At 39.3% G+C, this 12,060-nt stretch overlaps 1 protein-coding gene across 14 annotated transcripts in view; it reads right to left on the minus strand.

Annotated features, from left to right (window-relative positions):
- Positions 1-12,060, minus strand: part of ZBTB20 (zinc finger and BTB domain containing 20) — a 797,562-nt gene that overhangs the window by 363,519 nt on the left and 421,983 nt on the right. The gene's annotated exons all lie outside the window — the stretch shown is intronic.

Below are 12,060 nucleotides of genomic sequence, written 5' to 3' on the forward strand. Positions count from 1 at the left end.
TAAGGGCACTAATCCCAGCATGGAGGCTCCACACTCATAACCTCATCTAAACCTAATTACCTCCCAAAGGCCCCACCTGCTAATACCATCACATGGGAGTTGGGAGTAGGGCTTCTACATATGGATTTTGGGAGGACACAAACATTCAATCCATAACACTAGTACTTCTCAAATTTTTTCAGGTCATGGCATACAAAGAAAAGGGTAGGGGCACATGGATGGTTCAGTCAGTTAAGAGTCTAACTCTTGGTTTCCGCTCAGGGTCGTGAAATCGAGCCCTACATGGGGCTCCACACTGAGTGTGGAGTCTGCTTGAGTTTCTCTCTCCCTCTCCCTCCGCACCTCCCACTCATGCTCTCTCTTTCTCTCTAAAATAAGTAAATAGCTCTTAAAAAAAAAAGGGGTAATATTGTCTTATTCACTGGGATAAACTAGGAGAGATTTGGAGCTTTAGAGGAGGCTCTGCTGGGCTATATATGAGTAACCCTTGGGCTCCCGCTGTCACTAGGCCTCCCTGAGGAGATCCATACCCATCCCACATAAGTTGGCAAACTACACACTGGATACAACCACAAACTCTATAGAACACAAACAGTATCACCAATTACCATCACTGTTTCTGAGCCTCATTTCGGATCTTTCATAATTGAGCTGATATTTTCTGGAAAACAACACTAGTGTGTAAAGGGGTTTCCTAGGCAGTTGATCAATAACCACTAGAGAAAAGATGAGAGTATTTAGAAAATTATGCTGGAAGGTGTAGTGTAAATTCCAAATAAGGCCACTTTAGGAAATGGCAGATGAGATAGTTGACTTTTCTTGAAGAATATGTTTTTAAATTTTTATAACTTTAGGGGTGCCTGGGTGGCTCAGTCATTAAGCGTCTGCCTTCGGCTCAGGTCATGATCCCAGGGTCCTGGGATCGAGCCCCGCATCGGGCTCCCTGCTCGGCGGGAAGCCTGCTTCTCCCTCTCCCACTCCCCCTGCTTGTGTTCCCTCTCTAGCTGTCTCTCTCTCTGTCAAATAAATAAAATCTTAAAAAAAAAAAAATTTTTATAACTTTAGACATCTCCAGGTGTCACAATGGATGCTAATAAAGTAAATGGGAATCACCATTTCTTCCTGAGACAGATACTTGTTTTCTTTTTTGGGACAAATTCAGGTACTGCCAATAGTTTATCTTCCCAGAATAAAAGCTTAAAAATTTTTCTAAAAGTAGGGAAGAAAATATTTTTTTCCACAGAAATACAGCTAACATGCAACATCAGGTCCTTTGGTACTCCCATGGGGACAAGATGCACTACTTGGAAAATTGAGATGCCTTTTCCTGGAGTTTTCTTCATTCTTTGCCTTCTTCAGTCCAGACTGGGTCATTGGGTAATAAGGAGGAGGTTTGTGGTGTTAGGGTGATCTTCTTGGTCATCACACCCTGGAAATAGCTTTAAAATTGGACATTGAGAAGCAGGAAGAGAGTTTCAAACTTTCCATCTCATTGTTATTTGTGTTCTGGAGCCTCATTAATTTCTCTCACAGAAGGTGGACTCTTCCCTGGTGCTGATTATAGATATAGTGGATCTTACATTTCTGTCTAGAAAACAGGCACCAAGAAGACTTCACCAAGTCTCATTCCAGACTGGATTCACATGATCATAGCAATAAATATCCCCAAACAAGAATCATTCAAAAGCCTGTTGAATTTAACCAGATACTTCAAATGGTAGCAGATACTGCCACCATTCCTACAGTATGACCCTGAAGTCCTCAACCTTTTCTTCTCCACCTTGATGTATAAGAAAGATGACATTTAGATTCCAACACATTCTCATGAATTTACCTAGAGTTATTTGCAACTCCTGGAGTATAAACTAAAACATTACCCATTGGCTCCCACTTAATAAAGCATGTTAGAAAACACAAGTATATGAGTAAAACTTCATTATAAATAAAACGAACAATCTTGTGTTCGTTTTAATTTAATTTTTAAAAGAGTAAATCAAATACATATACTTCATAAGTTTATTATTCATAAAAAATTTATTGTAACACATCTCACACTTGATTGAAACACACGAGTAATTTCTTATTACCGACAATAGAAGTCACTGGTATAAATTATGCATTATTCACTCATCCAACAAACATTAACTGAGCACTTACTATGTGTCAAGACAGTGCTAGATACAGGAGACCACAGATGAATAACACGTCTCTCTCTTCAAGTGTTAACAACTATTGATGTGAGCAATTGGGCTTCTATTGGACTTTGGGAACCAGGATATGAATGGGCAGTGATTCACTGGAGGTAGTAGAAAGCAGAAAAGAAGATGCTGTGAACTGACTAATTAAAACAAACAAACAAACAAACAAACAAACAATCTGCGTACCCATCTCACTTTGGGTTCCTTCCAAAGAAGAGTTTGCAACAAGGACCTGGGTACAGGTTGTAATCTGGAAGGTGATCTTAGAAGGCAGGCATGGAGGAGTGGTGAGTGAGTCAGAGCAGAGGACAAGGCAATGATGAAAATGTGTCAAAGGGGCCGGCCACCAGTGTACCAACTGGAGCATAATTCAACCAGCATCTCTGAGACTTGCGCATAATGTCTCCAGAGGTATCCGAGGTGTGGGTCTGAAAGAAACAGAGGCCGGAACATTTTTGCTCCAGTCCCATTCCTCCTTTGGTTGAGAGTTGCTCCAGGGCATTAAGCAGCCAACCCCCTCTTTCCCCTATCTAATGTAGATTTATTGAGCTCCCCTAGCCACGGAAAAGGTCCTGGGAAAGCCCTCCTGAGGTGGGGGGCTGGGCTAACGCAGAACTGCTCCAAGTCTTGCTGAAATCAGAGGTGAGCTGCGGGGCTGCGGAAGGGGTCAGACACAGGAGCTGGAGCAGCCTGCAGAGACTCCTGGGGGTGGGGCATAACCTATGCAGTCTGAGCTTGCAGCCCCGGAAGGGTGGTCTGGGGACGTTAGAAGGACATCTTTTTACGAATTATATTCCACGTAAAGTGCCTCTGACTCCTGTAAGAAGTCAAACTTTGCGACAGTAAATCCTGACACTGCTCAGGTAAGAAACAGAAAAATGATGATTTGCTAATCGGCTTACTTGATTCTCTGGCTAGGATGTCAAGATTGGACTCAGCAGTTCTTGGGAAAATCCTGACACTCATTCACCAATTATCCCCTGGAAGTTGATATGTATCGATCTCCCTATGTTTCAGGGAAGAAATCTTTGAACTGCTCTAAGGAGCTTTTCCAAAAATGGTGATACATTTTTGCATCATTTTGTCATGATGGGCCCTATTGAAAAACCTCCTGAAATTCTGAATTCATGGCAGTGATATCTACGTTGTTGTATTTGGCTTGCATTTTTGTTTTGTTTTGTTTTGTATTAAAGCAGAGGAGAAATGGGTAAAGGTTAAAAACTGCACCTAAATGTATTAAGCTTGAAGGCTTTGAACATAAATGAGAAGGTTTACAGGAAGTTATTCAGACCTTTAAGCTTCGATAAACATTTCATCACTGCTGACAAGATCCACTTTAGGTAACCCTGCCCAAGCAGTTCCTGTGTTGCTAAGGGTGAAGGTGAGTTTATTTTGCAATTCACCAAGCAGGGTAGGAGTTTTTCTGGGGAATTTTGGTTTGGAGCCCAGAGCCTAAGGTTAAACCATAGATACTTTTGTGGTTATAGGAGAAGAATTGATAGACCCCTCGTTTTTTTAATTATAATGTATAAAGGAAAGAACTGGATTCCTAATTCCTAGGAAAGGTGGTGGTAGTAGTAGGTAGGTTATGGTCCCTTATATGAATATATGTGGCTTCCCTCTGACAATGAGTGGGCAAGTCTTTAAAAAAGTTCCAAAAGAGAAAAGAAAAGCCCCAGGGACCATTTAGGCTCTGTCAGTGAGTTCCATCCCAAGACATCAAATCCAGTTGCACAGAAACCAAACGTCAATATTTACAAAGCTCTTTCCATCTTATATCCTGCTTTCTTTTTCTTTTATGCCTTTTCTTCTCCTTTTCCTTCCTCCCTATTCCCTTGATCCTCTCCTTTACCCTTTTTCCCATTTGCACTCACTTCCCCCACACCCATTAGCCAGGTCCACCATCCGTTCATCCCAAAAGAGGCTTCAGTGACGGAAAGGAAAGGACTTCAAACAAAGCCATAGTCCAACACAGGGAGCTCCAGAGGCTGGGGGACTGTGACTGAAGCAAAGCCTGAGGAGGGGCCTCACCCCTCTGAGGCTCTTCACCCAACAGGCGATTAGGTTTCAGCCAGCTTGATAGCTGTATGGAGCCTCATGATTTCAAAGCTTTCAGGGGCTGACAAGGACTTGCTAATTTCAAACTTTCTAACCAATTACAATCACAAAGAACTCAGGACAATAATCAGTGAGCAAAATGAAACTGCTGGAGTGAAGCAGCCCTAGCAGGTTTCGCTCTTGTGGCTCTGCCACACGATGTGCAGCTGGGACTCTGCTTCCACAAGTAAATAAAAATACATTATAAAATAAAAACACGCACAGTGGGTCCCTCTTGCTGTCTTGTTCCCAGCAGTTGGGTCTGGAGGAACCCTGTCCTGCGTGTAGCCCATTAATTTCTGATGGTGTTAATTAAAAAACTTTTGATGCTGGTTTGAATGGAAAATATCTCAAACAGTGTTTCCTTTATTGAAACATCAAGTTCCAAGTCTTGGATTATTAGGTTAAGCTCTGTTGCAGCAGTGAGACTAACATAAATGCTTTCCATACCATCTATTACTGCTAATAATAAATAATAATAATCAATGAAAAGAAAGAGGAGAAACTGTTTAGGTTGAAACTCCCTTATTTCAACCTGTTTTGTTTTGTTTTGTTTTCAGAACTAAATTGAAAATCCGGGTCCCTGAATGTAGGACATATGATATTTTAAAAATCTTTTTTCAAATCCTTACAGAACATTCAAATCACCCAATGTTCCAGGACCTGAATTTTTTATATTTTAAAATGGGGAAAGCTGCTTAAAATAAGTGAATCAGCTGCTAAGTGATTTCTCTCTGTCTCTTCCCCTACTCTCTTTTGAGAGGCTGAAAAAATGCTTAAAATGGTATATGCAATTGATATGTGCTGCTTAAGAAGCTTAATATAATTACTGAGGACTCAGACTTTCTATTTAAAACGAAGATAGGCTGGGGCAATAGAAACTATGAGTTGTGAGCACTCATCCCTCGGGAGGTGTGGAAAATGTTTCCAAACGTTTAGTCCACTGAGCGAGGTGAGGGGTGTCAAGCAGTTATCCACAGGGTTCTCTGTCCTCCCGGAAACCTAGGGAAACCGAGGAAATCCTGACAGCAACGTAAGGAGCCAGCGTGACAGATGTCGTGCAGGAAGCCAGCAAATAAAAATGCATCTCTGCAATCCACCACTTTTGTGAAGTGCTAAGCAAACCAGCAAAACATTCTGATTGGTTTCTAAGACTCTCCTCGAATTTGATTTTTTAACCATTCTTCCCTCTCGTGCAGGCGCCTGAAACCCCGGACGGACGCCCCATGGGAGACGCCCCACAAATGCTGATTCACGGACGCCCTTTTCTCTCTTGTGCTCTCATGTACTTCACTTTCTCTCCCATTTTTCATCTCCCAATCTGTTTATTCATGCTGTCTGCAACATCAGCTGAATCCTTGAGGGACGACAAAACTTTCCTTTTTTACCCTGAAGGTCTTCATCAGTCTTATTCTTGTTTTGATCTACGCATCCCTAAAGTGGATGAAGTTCTGCATAAAGAAAGGCGAAGCATTTTGGCAAATCTCCTTTCCTTCCGTCCCTAACCGCAGGCTGCACTGACCTCACCCTCTTGCAATAGTTTGCAGAACTGGCCTCCCCGCCTGATGTGACATGATGGGAATCCTTCAACGACATCAACAACCACAACAACAGACAACCCTCACTGTAAAGCACGTGAGGGGAATATGTAGAGCAATAGAAAGAACTAAAACTCCAAAAGGGACATAGGCCTGAGCAAACCACAGCATGAGTCTATCTGTTCACAAAATTTATGAATTTTCCCGAGTAAATTGACAGGCGATATTGTCTACAAAGGACTAGTAAATGTAAATTAACTAACAGATATGTAGCAAATGAGTACATTTAAAGATGATTTCCAGCTGAAATGATTTTTCTTCTGAGAGACCAAGTTTTTGTTAAACTTAATCCTACTCTCTTCCCTCTCCAGCAGCAGAAACATCTGGTCGGTTTTAGATTCCCCTTGGATTTCCAACTTCAAAGGGAATTATAAAGAATAACAAATTCATGTACCGGCACTAAAAAAAAATTAGAGCAGCAGGAGAGAATGGTAAAATTGTCCTTATTTGACTGCTAGTGACAGGCGCCACAGGCAGAACTATAAGAAAAGACAAAAGCAAGATCACCGGTTGACAACCAGAGTTCCTAGAAGGGACAGAATCTTTGGCTACATGCAGATATGCACAGGGCCCTTAGCAATCAATAAGGAGATTTCTCCTTGCTTAAGTGAAGAAAAAAAAATTAAAGGAGTTAGAAGGTGAGAGAGAGAGAGGAAGAAAGAAAAAGAAAGAAAGAAAAAAAGTTCATATTTACCTGTCACATAGTAAGCATCAGCAAAAATTTGTTCAAACAATGACCTGGAGATTATCTTAAGGATTCAGCCCCTGGGTTTTTTATTTGATCTATAGAAAACTTGAGTTCCGATTCTACCAAGGGCTAGATATGCCATCTCAGAAGTGACTCAGGCTCTAAGAATCCACCAGAACCATCATCTCCTCCTAAAAGATAAGACCCCCAAGAGTCTCTTGCTCTGGATCTTTATCAAAGGATGGCCAGAAGTCAAAGTCCTTCAGGAGTGGAGGTATAAGGTTTGAATGAGCTATTGATATTTGCAGTTGTGCCAAGTTACGCTTGACATCACTTAATAGAACTGGATTTATCTTTCTCCTCTGTCATGTACTAGCAAAACTGAAACATACTTCTTAGAGTGCAGGTCTTGATATAATCAAAAAGAAAATAAGAACAGTTAGAGAAAGTACAATTTTGCCATTATAATTAGCTCTTATAAACAGCTCTTCTCTTTCCTGTTTCATGTACAATTTGTACAGCAATAACAATAAAAATAAACAAGACATGATTAACCAATCAACGTGTTCATGGACAGAGAGAGAAAGAGTTAAGGGCTAAAATGTCTTTAAATAATTAATTATAAAAGTCTTTAAACTTAGTGTTCAGAGGTTACCGATCCCCACACCACATATACATTAGGTTTATTCAGAGTGGCCATCAAAAACCAGACAGCAAATTACTTTTGACCAAAAAGTATATATCAACAGCACGTTAAGAATATTTCACAGAGTGGGATAAAACAAACAGAACCAATTCTCTGTGGACCTTAGCATGGTTTGCAAATGGAGCAGTCCCCCAAAGAGAAGACCATTCTCCAAAGTATGTTGTCTATATCACAGGCTTTGACTCATCTTTAATGAAGGAAGAAAGAGTTAAGACTTCTCTTCAGCATTTCCAATGTAAAAGGACTGAGCTGGCTGCAAAAGCATCTTGAATGTCTGTCTTGAATGGGGTTTTCAGTCTTCCCTCACCACTCCAGGTAAAGCAGGATCAGCCAAGTGATCTCGCTAAGAGAATGCCATAATTCCTATCCTGGTGGTAATTGCATATGATGATATATTACATATCCGATAAAGTTCATCCAGAAAATATGCCAACTTCGTGAAACATGGATCTGATGATGTGAATAAACCCTTTTTTTTTTGGCATATTTTTTGGCAACTATCTGTGTCTTTGGTCTAAAATGAAAATCCTGGCTTGATCCAGGCATTTACAAAGGATTCCCTGCCCTGTATAAGCAGAATCAATCATCCAACGATGATTCTGAACTTACCTAGAGAGAAGGAAGTAGAGGATATGGAATACTACTTTATTCCAAGAAATGCTGTTTTATAGCTTGAGGATACATATGGTCACAAATAGCAACAATGGAACAAACACCAGACCCAAAGGCTGAGCATAAGGAAACCCCACACACATATACCAAGAAGCAAACACTATCATTAATAATAATAATTATTATTATAGCTATTATCAGGATGAGGCATTGATGGTTCACTTGGGTATAATGTATAATACATTAGCTAGAAAGAACCAAGGGTAAACTTATTCTTATCTTTAAAAGGCAGTTTGTATTCTGGTTTATATGACATGAGCTACATAATTAACACATACGAGAAAATGATGCAGGAAGAGATGAAGACTTATGCCTTTATTTCAGTTGTTGTATTGTTAATATCAATCTTAAAAATAATGATGAAAAGGTTAGCTGTTTTAAAATATGGGTGTTATGGGGTATGGTAAAATATCCTCGTGGCTTTAAAATAGTTAGTGGCACAAAATATATATTTAAAGTATAGAACTTGTCATTGGACACTTCTGTCTATACATTAATGAGAAAATAAATATATAAAATAAAAAACAAAAAAAAGTAGTTAGTGGCTAGATCCTACCTATCCTTCCTTGGAGCCTGTCTCAATGCCAAGCCATCAGATCCTTTCCTGACCTTTTGAGGACATTTTAATGGTGGTAACACCAAACCAAGGTAAAGGAGAAATAGAGAGGATCAGAAGACTGAAAGGGAATAAATGAAATGGAAAGAAAAAAAGTTTGTATTGTTTACACCATCCAGTCTGGCAAATGTTACAGATGCTTTCTGTTTGCTTGGGATGGTTTATTGCTTATGTTATTTCTTTTTTTTTCTTTTTTTTTCCTCCATGTGCTTTCCTCTACCAACTTCCGCTGAAAATACTTTGTATGTGTCCATACTGTAAGCCCTCATATTTTTGTAGAGATTTAGTGTAGTGGAGAAGCACTTTTTTTTCTTCCCCAAGGGTTAGGCATATCAATATTCTAGCTACTCACTTTCGAGGCCAATGGAAAATGTGCTCCTAAGATTAAATAGACCTGAGTAACACATAAATCCAGTTTATACTGATGCAGTGTGTTACATAGTTACTCACATCCTGAATTTCTGATGAGTGGAATACACCTTTTGGACAACACAGTACTACTGAACCGTCACTGACTGTAATTCAAAGACGGCGAGGCAGGACTAAACCCTAACTATAGGTTCTCTATGGAGAGCCTAATTTGCACAGAGCGCTCTTCATCTGTGGAGCTCTGTGTGCAAAGGATCTAGTCTAGTCACAGAAAACTAGGTTCTTTAAATATTCTTAGAGTAAACTAGAGCAATACTTAGAAGCACATAGGGAGTGCCCTTTGTTCAATAATATACGGTCTCTTTTGACCCTCACTTCCCCAAACAGTGCTTTTGTTTTTTTAATTATTCAGACTATTAATATATAATCCCTTCCTTTTCAGACTTCCTAAGTGCCCCTTTAGGAAGAAACCTTTCCTTTCTGCCAATATATCTTTAAAAAAAATGATGCTTTTAAATCTAGCGCTACATTTGGTTTAAGTAGGTTGGCCATATTTATCCACTATGGGTTAGCTGTAGCCACACTGGGCTTCTAAAGTAGTCAGAGCACTGTTTCCCTTTTACCTCAGATACAGAATTGTATAAAACACAGTGTATATCCCATAATGATAAAATTAGCAGCAAATTATCATTCTGAGCCAAGTAAAAATAGTGCCAAAAAAAAAAAAAAAAGTCCCCAAGAAGCCTAGCCAAATCTGTGAAATGTCTCTCTGGTCAACCAAATTGACCTTTGGATAACAGATGTACCCAAGAATATTATGAAACACTCTGATGAGACTTTATGATCAATTGTTACATTTTAGGAAATATAATGGCAGTGTACTCAGAAGAAAAATACTCCTATATACAATGATTAGAACTATTTATCTAAATGTTTATATCATTAACATGTGAAAAAGTCCTTATGGGCCTGAAATCTTGATGGACTAAATGCTGTGATGTCCGGGGTTTACTTCAAAATAATATGGTAGTAGCTTGGGAAATGGCAGGCCATGAGTTCATCATTGGGCAACCCGGGGGATGGGTCCGTGGGAGTTCACTGGAGTAGCGTGTCTACGTTCATGTATTTGAAAGATTTCATAATTAAAAATTCAAAAATATATACTGATTTGAACTTTTACTCCTTCAGTCATTATTGATTGATTCATTTACTCTTTATGTGCAAGACATGGGGATGTAAAAAGTGAAACAAAACAAAACAAAAACCCCCAAAATGCTCTTGTTGCATATTTAGATTAAATAAGCTATTCCTCTTTAGGAGTCGTATATATTTATGTAACATGACATTTATAAGAACCATGTAATTACATGTAAAATTTTTAGGTTAAATTTTGAAAGCAGGACACAAAATGATGTATAAGGTATGTTTACAACGTGTTTTTTAAAAAAAATATATCCTCAGGGGAAAATGAGAGTAAAGAAATACATCAAATGGTTATTAATGATTGGATTTAAATTATAGATATAATTACTTGTATTTTTCTTCATTTTACTCCTATGTGTTTTTCCAAATTATTTTTAATGAGCATGTATCATTTTAAAATGAAAATAAATTTTTATTCATTAGTGGATAAGATGTGCTCTCTTTTCCCGAGGAGCTTTTCACTAAAACAGAGAAACTGCAAACACACAGCTTTGCCCAGATACTTTAAATCTTCATACCTAGAAGTGAAATACACCCACAGGAAAAGAAATGTCAATACAGATTTTTATCTGATCATAGACACATAAAGAGCTTTCTGTGTGTTGGACAGAAATAGGGGAGGAACTGGCTTCTCTGCAAGCCAGAAAGAGTGTGAAATTCAGGCCATTTTGTGATGAGATCCTTTTGCGATGAAAGCAATGGGAGCAACAAATTAAAGTTACCAAGTAATCCTGTCCCTTGAGTCCTGCTGCTCACACTGATAGGAGTTTCTTTTTAGTCAGCATAACAAATAAAGCATGGGAGTGGGAGTGGGGTGGTGGGAGTGGTTACAATCCTAAAGGCTCCAGGCCTTCACTGGTGAGATGGATATGTTCAGAGAGACAGAGATAGATGTGGGACAGAATTAGAAACAAAAATACAGCGACAACTATGGATTTTGTGCAATGGATATGGAAAGTCCCTGTTAGAAAGCTATCTTTATTACCCCAAGAGATTATTTTCTTCATTTTATGCACATTCATATAAAGTGAAGTCAAGAGTGTAACTTTTAAAGGTTTGGATGAATATGATGTTCATGACTAAACAGGCCTGGCTGGAGCCAGGGAGAATATCATCAGATGCCAGGCAAGTCACCCCCTCTGGTCCTCCTCCGTCTCCAGTACACTTGCCAGGACATTTCATTGCCGGCCAACCTCTAGCAAACGCAGCTCTTTTAGGCTCTTTCTGACTTGATGATGCTCTACGAAAAGACCCTTAGTCCCGACCTGCACTCTCCTCCCAGCCACTGAAATCTCAAGAATTCTAGAAGGCCACAACATCAACCTTTTTGAAACTTCACCAATTTCCACTAAAAGACATATGGACCTCAAAGGTTTCAATGCTAGGCTCACTCGCAGCTCTGGTCTTGGTCCTCTTAGCTCGTGAAAGAGGTGGCTATCTATATTCATGCTCCGAAAGGACATTTTCCCTTCCACTTGTGGGTGTACACAAGAGCAGTCATGTCTGATTTTAAGATTGATTCAAATGAAGCAAATGCACTTCAAATTTTTAGCATATCATAGAATAATAATAAGTAGTTCAAAGCATCACAAAATGTGTTTGGAAGGTTCTGTGTTTGTTTGTTTAATGCCAAAGCATCCAATGTTCCACATGGGAAGCATCACCCTCTCTGTCCATTCAGGCGTCTCCTTTGGAACTCTGTATCTCTGGAGAGTCTGCCCAACGAGCCCTTTGAATGCTTCCATCTCTGCGTGGCAAAATCATTGTGAAATGTTTGTTGAAATCTGTGATCATAGGTTCTTGGGATCATGTTTCTAATCATTCTAAATGATGGTATTTCAAATGGACAAACGACATAAAATCTGTAGCCTTCACCAATGTCAAAATACATTCTATTCAAATTTAGTACACCA

Source organism: Phoca vitulina, unplaced genomic scaffold (genome assembly GCF_004348235.1).
Source record: "Phoca vitulina isolate PV1807 unplaced genomic scaffold, GSC_HSeal_1.0 scaffold8, whole genome shotgun sequence".
NCBI lineage: Eukaryota > Metazoa > Chordata > Mammalia > Carnivora > Phocidae > Phoca > Phoca vitulina.